The 18903-nt window shown below is 40.4% G+C and overlaps 1 protein-coding gene across 1 annotated transcript in view; it reads left to right on the plus strand.

Moving 5' to 3' along the window:
• Positions 1-18903, plus strand: part of St8sia6 (ST8 alpha-N-acetyl-neuraminide alpha-2,8-sialyltransferase 6) — a 121306-nt gene that overhangs the window by 90827 nt on the left and 11576 nt on the right. The gene's annotated exons all lie outside the window — the stretch shown is intronic.

Consider the following 18903-nt stretch of genomic DNA (forward strand, 5'->3'; position numbering starts at 1 on the left):
ATATAGTTCCTCTACATTTCAACTGATTTTAGGGAGGAATTTCACGATGTCTGGAGATGAGTGTGGGCTAGAAACACTGTAGACTGTAAGTAGAGCTCAATTAGTAATTCTGGCAAGACTCAGAAGGCCAGAATTCAGACAAAAATGCAAAAAGTGTGAAGATAATTTGTCATGTCTCAGATGGGGAAAAGGACTTCACTAAGCACTGGACTAGTATTATATACTGGCAGACAAGTTTGTTCAGATCCTAAAAGTTGGGGAAAAGCTGACTTCAAAGATGACAACCCAGTTATTTGGTGGAAGACATTTCAAGACAAACAGCATTCAGGCTGTGGCATGGACATTACTGACTGATTTTAGGTAGGTTTAAAGTTAAACATGGAAGCAAAAAACTGAGCGGATAGATTTGAAAACATATGGTCTGGCCAAAAAAGAGGTGAGTTTTCAGTGATGGGCAAGGAAGGTCTTGTTAAAGAGATTAGGGCCTGTAGAGAGAAGCCTTGCACTTTGCATTGAAACAATTGGAATTTTGCCAGACCACACTGTAGGCTCCTTTAAAAGTCTTTCCTTGAGGAGCCAATAAAGCCCCCTGTTCACACAAAGAAACCCAAGGAGGTGGTTTCCTGGGAAATTGAGCTGCCCATGCAATCAGTGTGTTCTGTAGCTGTTGTCTAAAGGCATCCACCTAACTTCTCAAGCTGGCGAACGGACCCTGGCATCATCCATGTAACGCTGATTTTGCAGCCTTGCAGAACGCAGGAGTTACAGTGTCTTGGAGGCTCCACCAAGGTTCCAGAGAAAAACCTGAGGTGTCAGGAAGCAATTGAAAAGGTCAGGCTTCCTGCATGGAGATCCTGAGTGATGAATGATAGTCTCAGGGGGGAGCCCAAATTTCAGTGGAGTCCCCACGATGTCGGAATTCTAACAGCGAAGGACATCTCCTGAGGGAAGCCGCAGGGAATAAGTGGAAACAGCTTGAGATAGAATCCATGTGGAAATACTATGGATGTAAGAACGGTGCTATCCAAGCTCCCCCTAGATAACACCACAATAGCACGTACCCCTGATACTGCTCATGGAATCCCAGTACTTAATATTCTTGCTTGGCTGAGTCTGGATCTTGCTGTGATCCTGTCCCTTTCTACATTCTATTCCTTTTGGGTGGTGGGCAGTGGGAATGTTTACTGTATATTAGAAATATGTATATTAGAAATACGTGACTTTTCATGTCACAGGGGCTCACAGCTAAGAGTTTGCCTTTGGTTTCAGAAGACCTTGAAACCTTGGACTTTTGAACAATGTGGGAAATGATAGTACTGTAGAGACAAGCTTGTACCAAGCCTGCCAATCATCAAGAAAGAGAAAACCACAACTGAGAAAATGTCTCCTGTAGGCAAATCTGTGGAGCATTTGGGTTTGATTTATTTAGGGGTCCCCAGCTCACTATGGGTAGTTCCCTACCTGGGAGCAACCCATGAGAAACAATCCAGTAAGTCACATTCCTCCATGGTCTCTGCTTCAGTTTCTGCCACTGGATTCCCGCCTTGTGTTCCTACTCTGACTTCGCTCCGTGATGGAGTGTGACCTGGAAGTGTAAGATGAAGCAAACCTTTGCTTCCGCTGAGTTGCTTTTAGTGATGGTGCTTATCACAGCAATAGTAAGCAAAGTAAGACACTGTAGAATTAAAGCATTTGCCGGGCTGGAGAGGTGGCTCAGAGGTTAAGAGCACTGTCTATTCTTCCTAAAGGTCCTGAGTTCAATTCCCAGCAACCACATGGTGGCTTATAACCATCTATTATGCCTAATGGGGTGGCCTTGACTATATGGATGACAGGGGTGGAATGTCATGGTTTGAATATTTAATATTCCTCAGAGGATCATGATTTGATGCTTGGTCTAGGATAGTGGTGGTGCTGTTTTGGGGGAATGTGGGAACTTTCTAAGGTGGGGCTCTGCTGAAGGAAGTCATTCACTGGCAGCTGCTCTTGGACCCTTCCTGATCACTTTCTGCCTCTTTGTGTCCACTGTGACATAAACTGAACTGCTCTAGCATGCTACTGTTACCATCATTGTCACTTGCTATGATGTTTGGAAATCTCCAAAACTATGAGTAAAATAAATCTTTCCCTTTTAACTTTTCTGTGCCAGGTTATTTGGTCACAGTGATGGAAAAGAAACTAAAACAGTCTGTTTTTTTCAAAGAGTTTCAGTTTTAAACTTTACATTTGATTCTATGATTTGTTTTGAATTAATTATTGTGGCATAAGATGGGTCTCCAATTTCATTTCCATTAACCTGAGTACCACTTATTGATAAAATTGTTTTCACTGCATTGTCTTGAAAGCCTTAAGAAAAAATTGGGCCAGTGAGATTGCTCAGTGTATAGCCACTTGCAACACAGGCTTTGAATTTGTTCTTTCTTTCTTTTTCCTTCTTTTTGAGACTGGTTCTTGACATATAGCCCTGGCCAGCATGGAATCTTCTAAGCAAACTGACTGCTGTGTCCATCTACCACTAAAAATCACAGAGGCACATTTTGTATTTAACTCTTCCCTGTTCATGGTGTTGTTGATCATCAGCATCATTATCATCGTCATCATGCAAGTCTACTCCTTATCCTCAGTCTCTTTGTTTTCTAAAATGGAAATGACCCTTTATTTAAAGAAGCAGTCCCTCCAGTGAGGTGCTTGGTAGGAAGTTGGTTAGAATTTAGCCTCTCACTACATGACAGCTGTTGTTATTTACAGTTCAAAATAGTTTCTTAGCTTACTATTAGCGTTTCACTAAGAATATTTAACATTCTTGATATCTATAACTAATACAACATGTCTATGATGTAGCAAAATTAAAAAAAGAAGTAAATCATAACATAAATAAATAAATGACTTCAGATCCAATCCTCTGCTTGCAGAGAGGTATAAACACACATATGCCCCAGTTTTTCTCCTGTGATCATTTCATATAGATTTTGCCATACCTGCCATAAGGACCCAGCACTTCCTATTCAGTGTGTTCCATTAAAGCTTTCTTTGATCCTTTCATGATGGAAAATAGGTCACACTGAACACCAAGTACAAAGCCCGGCTTTCTAAGTCACAATCATCTTGAGCATTATTTTCCTTAGCAAAGAACATAGCACTGTGGGAGCCACTGGCTGCTTGTTCCTCCTCTTCAATATGGATGATCAAATCACGTGTTCTAAGGTCTAAACAGAAGTGACTGTGAAATGCCTGACAGTTTATCAGCACAATGATAGCAAGATCCTAGAGTTCTGTGTGCCCTAATTAATTACCCCACAATTGGGAATAAAAAAGAAACAGAAAACACAAGGTGGGGATTGGTCATTCATATTTAAAATGCTGTTGGGCAGAGCAGATTTGGATCTATACAGAAGGCAGAGGTTCAAAAGAGAAACATGTGTCTAGTTCCCAGAGGCCATGCAGAAACAGAAGCTGAGTTTGGGACTAAAGCCAAAGAGCAATGACAAATTCCACAGGGAATCCTGATAGATGTCTTGGAAAAATGCCGGAGTCCTGGCTTTCTAGGAGCAGTCAGAGGACAGCTGTGGATGAGAGCCAGCTTCCATAAAGGACTGTGGGTGTAGCCTACATAGCTCATCCTCACTCCATCCAGAGGTGGACTCCCGTCCAGAGGTTTCTTAATGCTTTTTATAGGTGCATTCAATTCAGTCTTGATCTAGAGTGTGGAAACTCATAAAATAATGAAAGCTTTTGAAAAAGGTAATAGCATCAACACAAAATAAACCAAACTACTTCTCTTAAAATATGCTTCAGGGAGTTGTCTCAATGAACAACTTGCCTTGGTGAACAAACCAAGATAATCTAAGTTCAAATCTCTAGAACTCAGGACAACTAGACCCACTGGCGTGTTTCTGCATGGTGAGGTGGGAAAAGGAGACAGAAGCTTCATCTGGAAACTTGTGGTACACCTAATCCAGAATTTGCAGCCCCGTGGGAACAAGAGGGAACTGCATCAAAACAAAGTGGAAATTAAAGGCCAACAGTTGAGGTTTCCTTGGGCTTCTCTCTACACACACACTATGGATTGTGTGTGCTCTGAAACACATGTCCAAGCATACAAACACACAGAGAGAGAGAGAGAGAGAGAGAGAGAGAGAGAGAGAGAGAGAGAGAGAGAGAAGGAGAGAGAGAGAAGGAGAGAGAGAGAAGGAGAGAGAGAAAGAATATGTTTTAAGAATGCTTGGCAGAGAAGCTTGTTGGTGTCAGCATTAAAATAATTAAATTCTTCATAGGACAGGATTTCATTCAGGATCTCATATGGTGCTGGTCCGGGGCTGCAAAACAGTGACAAAGGCAATAAAATGTTTCTTAGTTATTCTTTTCCTTCCCTAAAAACATCCCGCTAAGTAAAACTATGAACACTGTCAACAAGAGTTCAGCACAAATGACTTCTTTATATCTTACATTGAAAATATTTTTTTCCCATACAGTATCTTCTGGTTACAGTTTTCTCTCCCTCTACTGGCCCTAGTTCCTCCTCCCATCTATATCCACAGGCATCTAATGGATAATAATAAAGCAAAATATAATAAGATAAAATAAAGCCATACAAATCTTAATAGACAAACAGAAGGAAAAGAGCCCAAGAAAAGGTACAAGAAATAAATATAGATGCAGAGACCCACTAATTCATACACTCAGTAATCCCATAAAAACACAAAACCAGAAGCCATAATATATATATATATATATGCAAAGCCCTTAGAGTTAAAAAATAGATAAATATAATAAAATTTTTTAAAAAGTGCTGAGATGACATTATGAGACAAGGAAGCCCCAAGGATGCCCTTGGATTTGTATTCTGATGATCATCTACTGCTGCGTGTGATCTACCCTTAAGAATAGCTTGTGTCCCCTGGGAGAATCCCTTGGAGAAAACAAATTTTTCATTTTTAAGTGGTTATCAATTGGAGATAGTGTCTGAGTTAGGGATGGGCTATATCTCCATCTTTTCATATCTCTGTATCTTTTTCTTTCAGCTCTAGAACCTCATCTGGTTCAGTATGCAGGTCCTGTGAATGCTGCCTCAGCCTCTGAGAGTTTGTATGTGTTGGTCCTGGTTTGTTTTTTATGTAGGCCTTACATTTATGAGCTTGCTTTCATTCTGTCCCATAAGTTTGTATATGTTGCATATTCATTTCAATTCAATTCTAGAACGTCTTTCATTTATTTATTAATTTCTGTCTTGACCCATTTATCATTCCATAGAGATTTGTTCAGTTTCTACTAGTTCGTAAGCCTTCTGCTGTTTCTGTTGGTGCTGATTACCAGATTTCATCTGTGGCATGCAGATAGTCTGTAGGGTGTTAGTTCAGTTTTCTCACATCTGTTGAGATTTGCTTTGTGCCTATTTGACTATGTGGCTAATATTGGAGAAAGTTCCATGAGGTACTGAGAGGAAGATATAGTCTTCTGTGTTTGGGTGGAGTGTTCTATAAATGTGTTAGGTATATTTGATTTATAATATCAGTTAGTTCCAGCATGCTTCTATTTCAGTTTTGTTCTGTCTGATAACTGCTGGTGAGAATGAGATATTGAAGTTTTCCACTATCAGTATGAAAGTCAATATGTAATTTAAACTGCAGTAGTGTTTCTTTTTATATAGGTGCTCTTGTATTTGGGACATAGATGTTAAGAAATGTAATGTCCTCTTCGTGAATTTTTCTTTTGATGCATATGTAGTGTCCTTGCCTATTTCTTCTGATTAGTTTTGGTTTGAAGTCTGTTTTGTCAGATGTTAAAATGGCTGTAACAGCTTGCTTCTTAGGACCATTTGGCTGAAATATCTTTTTCTAGCCTCTTATTGTGTAGTGATATCTTTCCTTGACGTTACAGTGTGCTTCCTGGATACACAGAAGAGTTTTCACACCTATTCTATTAATCTGTGTCTTTTAATTGGGGGATTGAGACAATTGATATTGAGGGATATCAATTGAGTGTTGATTCCTGTTATTTTGTTGTTGTTAGGGTGGGGGTGGGGGTAGTCTGTGTATGAGAGTGCTTCCCTTTTCTTTGACTTTGCTGGTCTGGAATTATTTTCTTAAATGTAGTTAACCTTTTTTAGTTAGAGGTTTTCCTTCTAGAAGCTTCTGTAGGGCTGGATTTGTAAATAAATACTGCTTAAATTTGGCTTTATCTTGGATGTCTTTAGATGTCTTTCTCCATCTATTATAATTGAAAATTTTGCTAGCTATAGGATTCTGGGATGGCACCTGTGGTCTCTAAGAATCTGTAGATCATCTGTCCAGACCCTTCTGACTTTTAGAGTCTCATTGAGAAGTTAGATGTTATTACTATAGGTCTGCCTTTACATGTTACTTGATCTTTTTTCTTTGAAGCTTAGTATTCTTTCTTTGTTCTGTATGCTTAATGTTTTTATTATTATGTATCAAGGAAAATTTCTTTTCTGGATCATTCTATTTGGTGTTCCTTGTGCTTCTTGTATCTTGATTGGGCATCTCCTTTTCTATGTTAAGAAAATTCTTTTCTATGATTTTGTTGAAAATATTTTCTGTGCCTTTGACCTGGGTTTCTTTTCTTTCTTCTATTCCTATTATTCATAGAGTTGATCCTTCATAGTGTCCCAGATTTCCTGGATGTTTTGTATCTGCAATTTTCTAGATTTAACATTTTCCTTGACCAAGGTATCCATTTCTTCTATTGTGTCTTCAGTCTGATATTCTTTCTTCCATCTTTTGTATTCTGATGATGAATCTTGACTCTGAAATTCCAGTTCAAGTTCCTAAGTTTTTCATTTCCTGATTCCTCTCAGTTTAGGTCTTTATTGATTCTGCCTCCACTGTCAGGTCTTGAACTGCTTTATTTATTTCTTTCTACCTAGATTTCTTTAGGGGCTTTGTTCATCTCTTCTTTAAGGACCTCTATTATATTTATAAGAGTTATTTTAAGGTCCTTGCCTTTTGTTTCAGCTATGCTGCATTTCTCTGAGCCTGCGACAGTAGTGTTGTTAGGCTCTAGTGGGGACATATTGCCCTGGCTCTTACTGATTATATTTTTTACACTGGCATCTTGGTTTGGAATGATTTTAATTCTAGGTGCTGATATCTGGTCTTGCTTTGTTGTGTGGGTATTTTGTTCCTTGTTTTATGTTGCCCTTCCTAGTTTCGTGGCTGTGTGTTACCTAATAGGGAACACTTCTGAGATCCTTCTTGGGGTGGTTATTGAGGCTTCTAATTACAATGTGTCTCTAGGTATTGGGAGCTGATGCTTAGGAATGAGGATAGGCTAGGGAGGATTGATAAGGTACACAGGAGAGAGGAAAGCAGAATGTTTCATCAGGATCTACTTAGTCCTTTGGGAATGGGCCAGAGAGCAAGGAGAGGCCACAGCAGGTAGTCTACTACTGAGCTGGGGATGAGCCTATAGAATTGTATTTGGGGGAAAGGAAGGCAAGTGAAGAACTAAAGCTACCCTACCTGCTTCACCGGTCTGTGTGGCCTATGGGTTCCTAAGGAAGGCCTGCTGGGTAGTGGAGCTGGGATAACAAGAGGAGTAGGGAGGAATGCTGGAGGAGAAGATTTTTGTGATCTGCTGGAGATGGGGGGAAAGAGACAGCGGAAGCTGCGGTAGTGGTCTGCTACACACCTGGGGTAAGAACTGGGGCACTGGATTTGGAAGAGCTATGAAGATCTGCAGGCCACAAATGACTTCTTTTCATCCCCTTCACACTATGCAACAATGGCAGTGATGCCTTTGTTCTATCTGAACACTGAAGTGCATCTCAACATTTACCTTCGTTGGTTCTGTACTTTGAGGCTTGCCTTTCCTCAGTCAGGTAAGTCACAGTTAACAGCAGTTTGGGAAAAAGCAAGGGACAGTCATGCAACTGCAGGGCTAGGAGCATCCCTGGCTTCTCTCTCTTGTTTGGATCTTCCCCGGAGTTTATACTTCTCAGGGATTTGAGCTGGAAACCCAGGCTTGACTCTGGCTATCACTGGTCATTGCCTATTTCAATGCAATTTCAAAAATGTTAGTGGTTTCCTACCCTTAATATGGTTCTAATCTATCTACTCCTTAGAACCCTCTCTGTCCTTGTCTTTTTTAACATACATTTTTAATTCACATGTTGTTCTGGTTTTAGTTTATTTAACCTCAAGTCATCTGCTTAAGTATTAAATCTCATATTAAAAAAATATTTAATAACTGTTTCCAAAATTCTCAAGGTCTATTTTTCTCATGAAATCAAAGTGATTCATGTCTTGCGACAGTAGCCAGGTGGACTGTTTGTCGATTTTCTCTTTGTATGTTTGTTTTTGCTGTGGTTTTATTTGTCCATCTGAGGGAGAGGGGAGAGTGTGATGACATCAGCGAGGCCACCTGGGTTCAAATCCTAGTCAGGCTTGCTTCGTGACCTCAGGCAAGTCATGTCACTTCCAACTCGACTTACCTGAAAACTGGAGAAACAAGTGATTAGAACAATGTTCCCTTCTGGGCTGTTTTAAGGATTAAATAAGTTAACATGGTAAATGCTTGGAGGGATTCTGTGTTTGTATTTGCTATTATTATTTATTTATGTACAGGAGCCTCGGGCTTATGTTCCTGCTCTTCCTGTTCTTGTGTGGCTGTCTGCTGGGTCTCTTCTTGCCCTTCTGTCTGTAGATGGTTTTCCCTGTGTAGAGCTGAGGTTCTGTGCATGTTTGCATCTCTATTTCATGTGTCACATATCTCTCGTTTCTGTGTGTGACTGTCTTTTACCCGCTGCTTTTATATCTCTGCTTTTCCTGGTACTTTCTTTCTCTAACCTTTTCCAAGGCTCTTCTTTTTTCTGTTCTGCCTTGTGCTATGCCCATCCATTTCTTTGTCCTATCTTGGTTTCTCTATTGTTTTAGTTTGCTCTACCCATTGTCTGCCCTTAGCAGAATATTTAACAACCCAAATAAAAACCTTCTGAATTCATTAAGGTATTTTCTATTACCTTTTCAAAAATTTATTAAGCTTATGAATACAGTATTCTCTATGACTCCTGGGGGAGAGAATCAAATTGTTCTTTGCTTACACAAACATCTATTGATTTTCTTCCCTGTGGTTCTGTGACCCTTTGGAGAGAAAAACATAGATTGCTCATTTGACTAACCTTTCCAACTAACCATAGTTAACAAACCATTCATCACCTCCATTGCTCTGCTCTGGGGCTCTTCCCATTTTTGTTTTCATCCAAATTGTACTGTGGCTGGTGCAAGATATGAGTCAGGAAGAGGCTTGACATGTTCACTGGCCAGAGCAGCCCATGTATGGGAGATGCTGTTGGTAAGTATTTGTGAAATGAATGGATTCTACCTGTCTTTAGAGAGAGTCTAGAAGACCACCTGTCACTCAACATTTGCCTTGTCCACTAGCAGCCTTTACCCCTTCTGTTTGCTTTCTGAGCTCAGTAAATGTATTTCAAATCTGTCTCTTCTCTCTTTTGTACCTTAAGCCACTTGCCTGTACCCTGAGCCCTAAGCCAGCTAAGATTTGAAAAACTTTTTTAAAAGACATATTTTATATGTATTTTGCTCACATTTATGTCAGTGTACCATGTGCATTCATGGTTCCCACAGACATATGTGTGAGCAAAAGCATGATGCCCACCGAGGTCAGAAAGGGTGTCAGATCCCAAGGAGTTGGAGTTATGGAAGGTGCTGGGAACCAAATTCTGGTCCTCTGGAAGAGCAGTCAGTGCTCTTGACTACTGTTCCATCTCTCTAACCCACCCCTGAAAACTTTTTATTAGATATGACATTGGGCAAAGTGATGGGAGTCATGAAGGCATTCTTGTTTGCTCTTATATGTCCTCTCTTTTCAGTTTCCATTAATCTTCTGCCATCACTCCTGCTAGTCCTCTTTCTTTTCCACTTCTATCCCATGGCATACATATGGATGTCTATCTATGCACATGTAGCATATGTACACACAGGTTGCAGGCTCCACATTGGAAAGAAAAAACACGATTTGGTTTTTCTGGATCTGGCTTATCTTGCTTACTACAACAATACCCAGTGTCATCCATATTCCTGCAAATGGCACAATTCCTTTCTTCTTTGTGAATAAAACTCTACTGTGTTTGTATAACACATTTTCTGTATCCATTCACTAGATGGTGGATATCTACGTTGCTTCCAACTTGGCTATTGTTAGTGGTGCTGCAATAAACACAGATGCGCTATTATCTCTGTAGCATGCTGACTTAGGCTCCTTTTGTTGTATTTCCAGGAGTGGCTTAGCTTGGTTACATCACTGCTGGTGAAAATGTTAACGCATCCATCCTTATGGAAATCAGAATGCAGGTTCCACAAAAAGCAAGCCAACAAACAAACAAAAAACAACTGAAAATGAAATAATCTGATTAGAACATTTTCTTGTAGTAGCCTGCTACTCACTTCCTTTCTCTGGTCACCTGCTGCTTTCTGTCCTCTGATAAAACAAAATACTGTTTTCAAGCATAGGCTGTTAGTTCAACAAGAGTTTACTGGGGGCTCTGATCTACTGGATGGTCCCCATGCCTTTATAAATTCTCTTGCAAGCCCCACTAATCTGGAACTCTTCCCATGTGCTCCTAGCATCAGGCCTTCTCACCTCAATCTTTATTATGTCAGACGCTATCAACATACTAATTAAAGCTCCCGTTATGTAAGCAAGCTCCCAGAAGGCAGGCCATGTTTTATCCATGCTTGTTTTTAATAATTGTTAGTTCTAATTCCCATGACCTTTGACTTTGAATATTACCTGCTGGCTGCCCAGTAAAACATGTGATGAATTGTTGCTGTGCACTGATCCTTGTTTTAATCAGCACTAGCAGCTGTCACAAAATACCACAATCTGGGTAGTTTGGACAGCATTTATCCCTCACAATTCTAGAAGCTGGTAGTCCAAGATCAGGTACCAGCACAGTTCTGTTAGTGTCAGATTAGATCCTTTCTCTGGTTGGCACAGGAAGCCAACTTCACATTCTTATGGCTCCGTCCTCATGGCCTTATCTATCCATTGTCACTGTCCAAAGACTCCTTCTCCTGATACCATCATATGGAGGCCCATAGCTCCAATGGACACATTTTGGGGGATTCAGGCACTCAAGTCCAACATTCCTCATTCTGTACTTTGAAGTTTCATGGTTTCATTAATTCTTCCCTCATATTAAAGTCTTTCAAACATTAAAGTTATTGTGTCTTCAGTGTGGATATGGCTAATTCACTTGTCTTGGATTTCACCCTACTCTCTCCAGATAGGGCTTTACTAACGTGCCTTTGAAAGAAAGGCTTCCACACAGACTTGACACAGCAACCATGGTTCATCACTGTGGAAGGTGTCTATCCCTCTCTTCCTAGCCAGTGTTCCTTTGATTATATAGTTTAAGGCAACATTTAAGTTTGGTAATGGTCTACAATGCTGATTTACAGCAAGACAAGTTAGTTAAAAACAAACAAGCAAATAAACAAAACCTGCCAGTCTTCAGCCTTCTCAAACTGGCCCCAGAGGCCACTTAGTGTCAGCCACCATGGCTAAATTATTCCTTTCTCCTACCTTCCCTGTATCTCATCCCTCACCACTGCACGCATAGACCCACGTAAGACACACAGCCCCATCCCGTCCCGTCCCGTCTCTCCCTGCCACCTCCAAATCCTGAGCCACGAGGCTTGTGTGTAGAGGCCAAGCAGGGGTTTAATGCATGCTGTATGTGGCATGAACTGAAGTAAGAAAGACCTTTGAGTCCATGTGGTTCTCTTTATTGTTAGGAGGTGCTGCCAAACATGAAGTTGGGGATTCTAGAACCGTCTATTGAGTCACAGTAGTTTAGACGAGGAAAAAAGTATACTCATGAATTTTCAACTGTTCCTCTCTGAGGAGCACTGCACACCATAATAGGTAGCAGTGTGGTGCAGAATATAGGTTTTATTATTGGCTTTGTCATTTAGTACCTTACAACGAATGCATCCTTGTAATTCTCCTTAATAGTTCCGGAACATCATAAAGGCAGAGACACTGATGTTTTATTCACCAATGTATGACAACCTCTCATAGTACTCATAATTTAATGGGTACTAAATATCTGCGAATGAATGAAAAAGTGAAGGAATGATCAAGATGCAAGACCGAATGAACATGATTCGTGACTTCCTTCACTTTGGGCGTTTGTCCACATCTGTAAAAACAGTACTAACCGTCCACACTTTGTCGGGTCTCTGTTGCGCTTAAATGTCGCACAAAGCGTTAGGACAGGGTGAGACTGCTGCACGCATTTGCTGAAATGCCATCAGCGAGTATCATTGGGCAGTCCGTGAACTGTATGTTGTATAGCAAGGTGGGGGAGGCAACAGGAAATGGGCATCAAATAGATTCCTGCTCATTATAAAGTTAAAGAAATCAAAAGACGGGCTGGAGAGGCTGCTCAGCAGTTGAGGGGTCTTACTGCTCTCGCACAGGACCCAAGTGTGGCTTCCAGTTTCCACATGGCAAGTCACAACCTTCTGTAACTCCAGTTCCAGGAGATCAGCGTCGTCTTCTAGCCTCTGTAAGCACAAGTAGCGCGCGCGCACACAGATCATAGATTAAAAAATAAATCCTTTTTTGAAATGAAATAGTAATGAGAATAAACAGGAAGAGAGGCAAGTGGAGGATCGCTTGCCCTCGGTGGGAGCAAAATGGAACTGGATTGTTAGTTAGCGAAGGTTAGAATGGTAAATTGCAAGTCTTCTGCATTCGTGTGGATCCTTATGCTTTAAGACTCCTTCAATTAAAAGAGAAGAAATGAATCCTAGAAATGTGAGACCTAGAAGGAGCCTGCAGCCTTCCTCTGGTCCTAAGTGGCCCACATCTCATTAGGGAATCTCACTGAGAAATAAACAGAAGGGTACCTGGGAGCCTGGGCCCAGGCTGGAAGGTCATTAGCATGCAGGCTGTCCAGCAGTGTCCTGCCCACTGTCAGCCTTAAGGAGTGATTAGCATTTCATGGAAAACCCAAGAAGCATTTTTCTCATAGAACTGAAGAATTTTCCTTGAAGCTCCATACCAATAAAATAAACCAAAAATAAAAAAGAAAAGAAAGAAAGAAATAACTTAATAAAATAAAATAAAAGGGAAGGAAATAGGGTGGAAAAGAAAAAAAGACATTTCAACCACCTTGAAGACACACTTTCTTTTCTCAAGTCTATTTATGAGGCCTACTGGAAAGCGAAGATAAGTTTGCACATTTTCAGATTAATCTTTAAGGATCAAGACTAAACATGCTAGTTTGGGTTCTGCTGGGACATCCTACCCCTTAGAAGCTAAGCTCTACTGAGACACACATCACCTCTCCTTAGGTCTGGAAGCTCATGTACTCCAGGGATGCTGCAGCATGCTCTCTTTTCTTTTAATTTTGTGTGGAGGAAGTGGCTGTCGGTGAGACCCAGCAAGAATTTAGGGCACAGTGACAATACTGGTTTCCTACAAGCCACTGAATTATATACAGAGAGTTTGAGGATAGGTAGGCAATAAGGTGTGTTGCTTGCAGCATGATTTTGAGTACCTGTTTTATCATGGTAACATTTTGAAACATGTCCCCAAAGAAGAGACTTAACCAAGGAGGCTTACAGAGGCAGCATTTCTCTTTAAAGTATACTGACAGACTGGAGAGACTATCATGAAATGCATCAGCTGTTTGCAATCGGCATTTCTTGGTGTTCCCTTCTTCTCTCCCTCTTTTCTTCCCTTTTCCACTTGAAGCTTTTAATGTGTAGCCCCTTGCTGGCCTCAGACCAGCCACATAGCACAGGCTGAAACTGTTTGACCTCCTGCTGTGACTTAGTGCTGGAATTACAGGGCTAAGCCAGAGTGTGTGGCACACTTACATCTCAACCCCAGTTTTCCTACGTCTCCAATGGGTATAATAAAGTTGTATACCACACTCTCAGTTGTGGGAATTGAGTAGGATAGTGTGTGTCTGAAAATGCACAGGACTTTACTGGTGTGTAGTTCATGAACCTTGTTATTTACTGTCGAAGACTGGGGAGCGTCTCACAGCAGATGGTCAGTTGCCCCAAAATGGCAAGTGTCCTAATTAACATCAGCAGTCTTCTCCATTTCTTAATGTGTCCCCACTTTCCACAAGAAGGGAAGAATCAGCAAGCCTATATCATTGTGGTGCATGGTTGACCTCGTCACCCCTGATCAGGACTGGCTTTTATTTTAGAGGGACTGGAATGGAATAACAGTTGTTTTGTTTTGCTTGTTTGTTCTCTGGATTCCTTGGTGATTACAAGCAGCTTAGTTTTGTGTTACCTCTGGATACTTTGCATATACAAAGCTTGAATCCTGTAGTAGCGAAATTAGTGTCTGAAGCCTGTAAAACCAGCATCCGGGAGTCAAAAGCAGGAGGGTTTGCCACTGGGGATGGAAGGTGTTGAGAGTGGAGTCATAAAGAGATCTACAGTTCAGATAAAGAGTTAATTGTAGAATATAGTTGGTGGTTACTCAAGTGTCCATTGTTCACCTTTCTTGTAAGTTTAAAATGTTATTATAATACACATAGTATAATTCCAGAAATACCTATTAATATAAAAAAGCACTAATGAGGAAACCTGGTTGGTGTCTTTGGTTTTGTAAGTGTTCTTATAAGCACTGAATATCTTTTTTTTTAATTATTTGTAACAAGTAAATGAGAATTCATTATGTTGCCCTTTCCTAGGATACTGGATTAAAGAGACATTTAAAGTGATAAGCTCATAGGAAGTTTTGAATTTGCAGAGTGACAAAGAAATTGTTATCAAATTAAGTTTGTAATTAAAAACTACTTAGTATTGTATTTTTATTTCCTTTGTTTTTATTATTTTGTTTGTGAATTTTTTTCTTTGGTTTGTTTATCTCTATGAAGTACCTTTTAGAAATGGTAGATCCTAAGAAACAGAAAGATGGAAAGTAATAAAGGTGCTGACTAAGAAGAGAGCAATGTTATTATGAAGCAAGCTACCTGATGAGTGCTGTAGAAAGCCTTGACCGTGGGTACAAATGACATTACCTTTACTTCCCATACCCTGAGAACTACTGAAATTCAGGAGGATGGAATTTTAAATGAGCACAAAGAAGTAGAGCACTGTGTTACTTCAAAAACACAAAATTCAGTAGGAATGTGTCTGAAAAGTGTGCCCGTCAGAACCAAGACCCTAGAATAAAGCTGTGGGATTGGAAATGACTCTCCCCACAACCAGTTCCCACTGTTCAGACACTGCCTTTTCTGTACTGCAGGGTTCCAACTGCATACATATTTCATAAGCAATATAAGAAATGGACAAGCTTAAACAGTGATGAGATGATGAAAATAATGAAAAATGAGTTATATTTAGAAAATACAAAAGGAAGGGAAATTGTGCAGACTCTTGCAAGGTTGAAAGGTTAATCAGATGGCTGGTTACTATGTTCAGCTACTTCAAGAATGTCTAAGAAAATGAACAGAGAAAACAGACCTAAGCAAGGAGATAGCTTAGTTGTATCAATAGACGCATCTCCTGACTTTAAAGTTAATTAAACCCTAGAATGATTAACTATTAAGAGATGCTTTGGCATCTACATCCCTGATGAATTACACAACAAAATATAAGTTATTATTTACATTGGCCTGTATTTTAATAACCAGGACTTCTAAATGCATTGTATAGTAACTGACATCTTTCTGAGATTTCTATTAGGAATGGCCACCTTCAATTTGTTCCCCTTAAAAATCACTGCATAGAAACAGAATGGTGGATCAATGGAACCGAACAGAAGACCCAGAAGTAAACCCACACACTTATGGACACCTGATTTTTGACAAAGATGCCAAAACCATACAATGGAAAAAAGATAGCATCTTCAACAAATGGTGCTGGTCTAACTGGATGTCTACATGTAGAAATATGAAAATAGATCATACTTATCACCCTGCACAATACTGAAGTCCAAGTGGATCAAAGACCTCAACATAAAACCAGACACATTAAATCAGTTAGAAAAAAAAGTGGGGAACAGCCTAGAACTCATTGGTACAGGAGACAACTTCCTGAACAGAACACCAACAGCACAGGCTCTAAGAGCAACTATCAATAAATGGGACCTCATGAAACTGAAAAGCTTCTATAAAACAAAGGACACCGTCATCAAAACAAAGCAACTGCCTACAGATTGGGAAAGAATCATCACCAACCCTTTATCTGACAGAGGACTCATATCCAGCATATATAAAGAACTAAAGAAGCTGAAAAGCAGCAAACCAAGTAATCCACTTAAAAAGGGGGGAACAGAGCTAAACAGAGAATTCTCTGTAGAGGAATATCAAATGGCAGAGAAGTGCTTAAAGAAATGCTCAACCTCATTAGCCATTAGGGAAATGCAAATCAAAACAACCCTGAGATTTCACCTTACACCCATGAGAATGGCCAAGATCAAAAACTCAAGTGACAACACATGCTGGAGAGGTTGTGGAAAAAGAGGAACCCTTCTCCACTGCTGGTGGGAATGTAAACTTGTACAACCACTCTGGAAATCAATCTGGCACTTTCTCAGACAACTAGGAATAGTGCTTCCTCAAGATTCAGCCATACCACTCCTAGGCATATATCCAAAAGAGGCTCAAGTACACAAAAAGGACATTTGCTCAACCATGTTTGTAGCAGCTTTATTTGTAATAGCCAGAAGCTGGAAACAGCCCAGATGCCCCTCAACTGAAGAATGGATGCAGAAACTGTGGTACATCTATACAATGGAGTATTACTCAGCAATGAAAAATAAGGAAATCATGAAATTTGCAGGTAAATGGTGGGACCTGGAAAGGATCATCCTGAGTGAGTTGTCCCAAAAACAAAAAGACACACACAGTATATACTCACTCATATAAACATACAACACAGAATAAACCCACTAAAATCTGTACATCTAAACAAACTAAGCAAAAGAGAGGACCCTAACTAAAATGTTCAATCCCCATCCAGAAAGCCAAAGAGGATGGACATCAGAAGAAGAAGAAAACAGGAAACAACCTAGGAACCTACTACAGAGGGCCTCTGAAAGCCAGAAGAAGAAAACAGGAAACAACCTCAGAACCTGCCACAGAGGGCCTCTGAAAGCCTCTGCCCTGCAGACTGTCAAAGCAGATGCTGAGCCTGATGTCCAACTGTCGGGCAGAGTGAATGGAATTTTATGTAAGAAGTAGGAAATAGTAAGAGCTGGAGAGGACAGGAACTCCGCAAGGAGAGCAACAGGAAATTTGAACACAGGGAACTTCCCAGAGACTCATACTCCAACCAAGGACTATTCATGGAGATATCCTAGAACCCTGACAATGCAGCCACTTCTGATGAGAACTGATAGACTAAGATCAGAAAGAAGGAGAGGAGGACCTCCCCTATCAGTGGACTCGGGGAGGGGCATGCATGCAGAAAGGGGGGAGGGTGGGACCGGGAGGGGAGGAGGGAGGGGCTTATGGGGGGATACAAAATGAATAAAGTGTAATTAATAAAAGTTAAATAAAAAATTAAAAAAAGAAAAATCACTGTACTTATTGATTGTTCTAAAAAATGGTTATACATTATTGCTTAGGCAACTGTAATACTACTCAACAGTTTTTTAATAATGATTACAAAACAATTGTTAAATTATACTTTCATGTCTTGAATTGTTTCCATTATCTCATTCACCTGTGTTTTCTTGAACTTCATTAATGCATTAATCATATCCTATTTAAAGTCATTGAACGTACTCATAATTGCTCTTTTGAACTGCTTGTGTGTGCCTCAGCTGACTTGCTTTTCTCTAGGCTATTACAATAGGCCTCTTTGTTCCCCTGTTTCTTCCTGCAGCCTCTTTCAGCCATTCATCTCCATTCCTTTGTGACTCCCCACCAACCTGCAGGATTGCTCTCTACCCACAGCCATCACACTCAGCTAGTATGTTTCTGAGGTTGGCATACTGTCTTGGCTATTCATTTTTGTGGTTTTGCCCTGGGTTCTGGGCATCTGGGGTTGTGATGCTTGTGGTATATCTTGATGTAGCTATCTGGTCTCACCTTGATGGATGTTTTATTCTCAGTCGTAGCCAAGGGTGGCTGCTGTGGGATCTTTGTAGACCTTCAGGTTGGCAGGGAGTCACAAAGGAATGGAGATGGGCTAGAAGAATGGCTGAACAGGTCCATGAAAAAGAACTAAGAGAACCCTGAGTCCTCACCACAAGGCCAAGTCTAAAGGGCATAGCGGTGGGTTTGGAGGAGGAGCTCAGGCAGGTCTATTACAATACAATTGTATACTATTTTCTTCCATTATCTCTGAGAAATCCATTACAGAACCTCCATCTCCACCCATGGCTTTCTGAAATCCCAGATAGTGCTGGGTCTTACATCTATTATCATATACATATGTGACTAATATGTATGTATGTTATGTGTGTATAAATAGTAAATGTATAGAATTTGTATAATATATATAATATATATGTACCTATAAATGGAACATACAGTATATATACATAGTACTTATTAAGCATACATAGGATACATAGAATATACGTGTATATAGATACATTGTTTATGTATATTATGTATGTGTATATGGAATATTGTACACATATATGTTTAGTTTATAAGATCAACACAGTACGAATTAACAATAGCAACTCGTGATAAAATGCAGTTCAAACTGGGGCTAAAGAGATGACCCTGACTGTCTCTGACATGAACTGATTGGCCTGCTCTTTGATCACCTCCCAGTGAGGGGGGAGCAGCCTTACCATGCCACAGAGGAAGACAATGCAGCCACTCCTGATGAGACCTGATAGACTAGGATCAGAGGGAAGGAGAGGAGGACCTCCCTTTTCAGTGGACAGGGAGAGGAACATGGGTGGGGAAGAGGGAGGGTGGGATTG

The sequence above is a fragment of the Meriones unguiculatus genome, chromosome 19 (assembly GCF_030254825.1).
Source record: "Meriones unguiculatus strain TT.TT164.6M chromosome 19, Bangor_MerUng_6.1, whole genome shotgun sequence".
Classification (NCBI taxonomy): Eukaryota; Metazoa; Chordata; class Mammalia; order Rodentia; family Muridae; genus Meriones; species Meriones unguiculatus.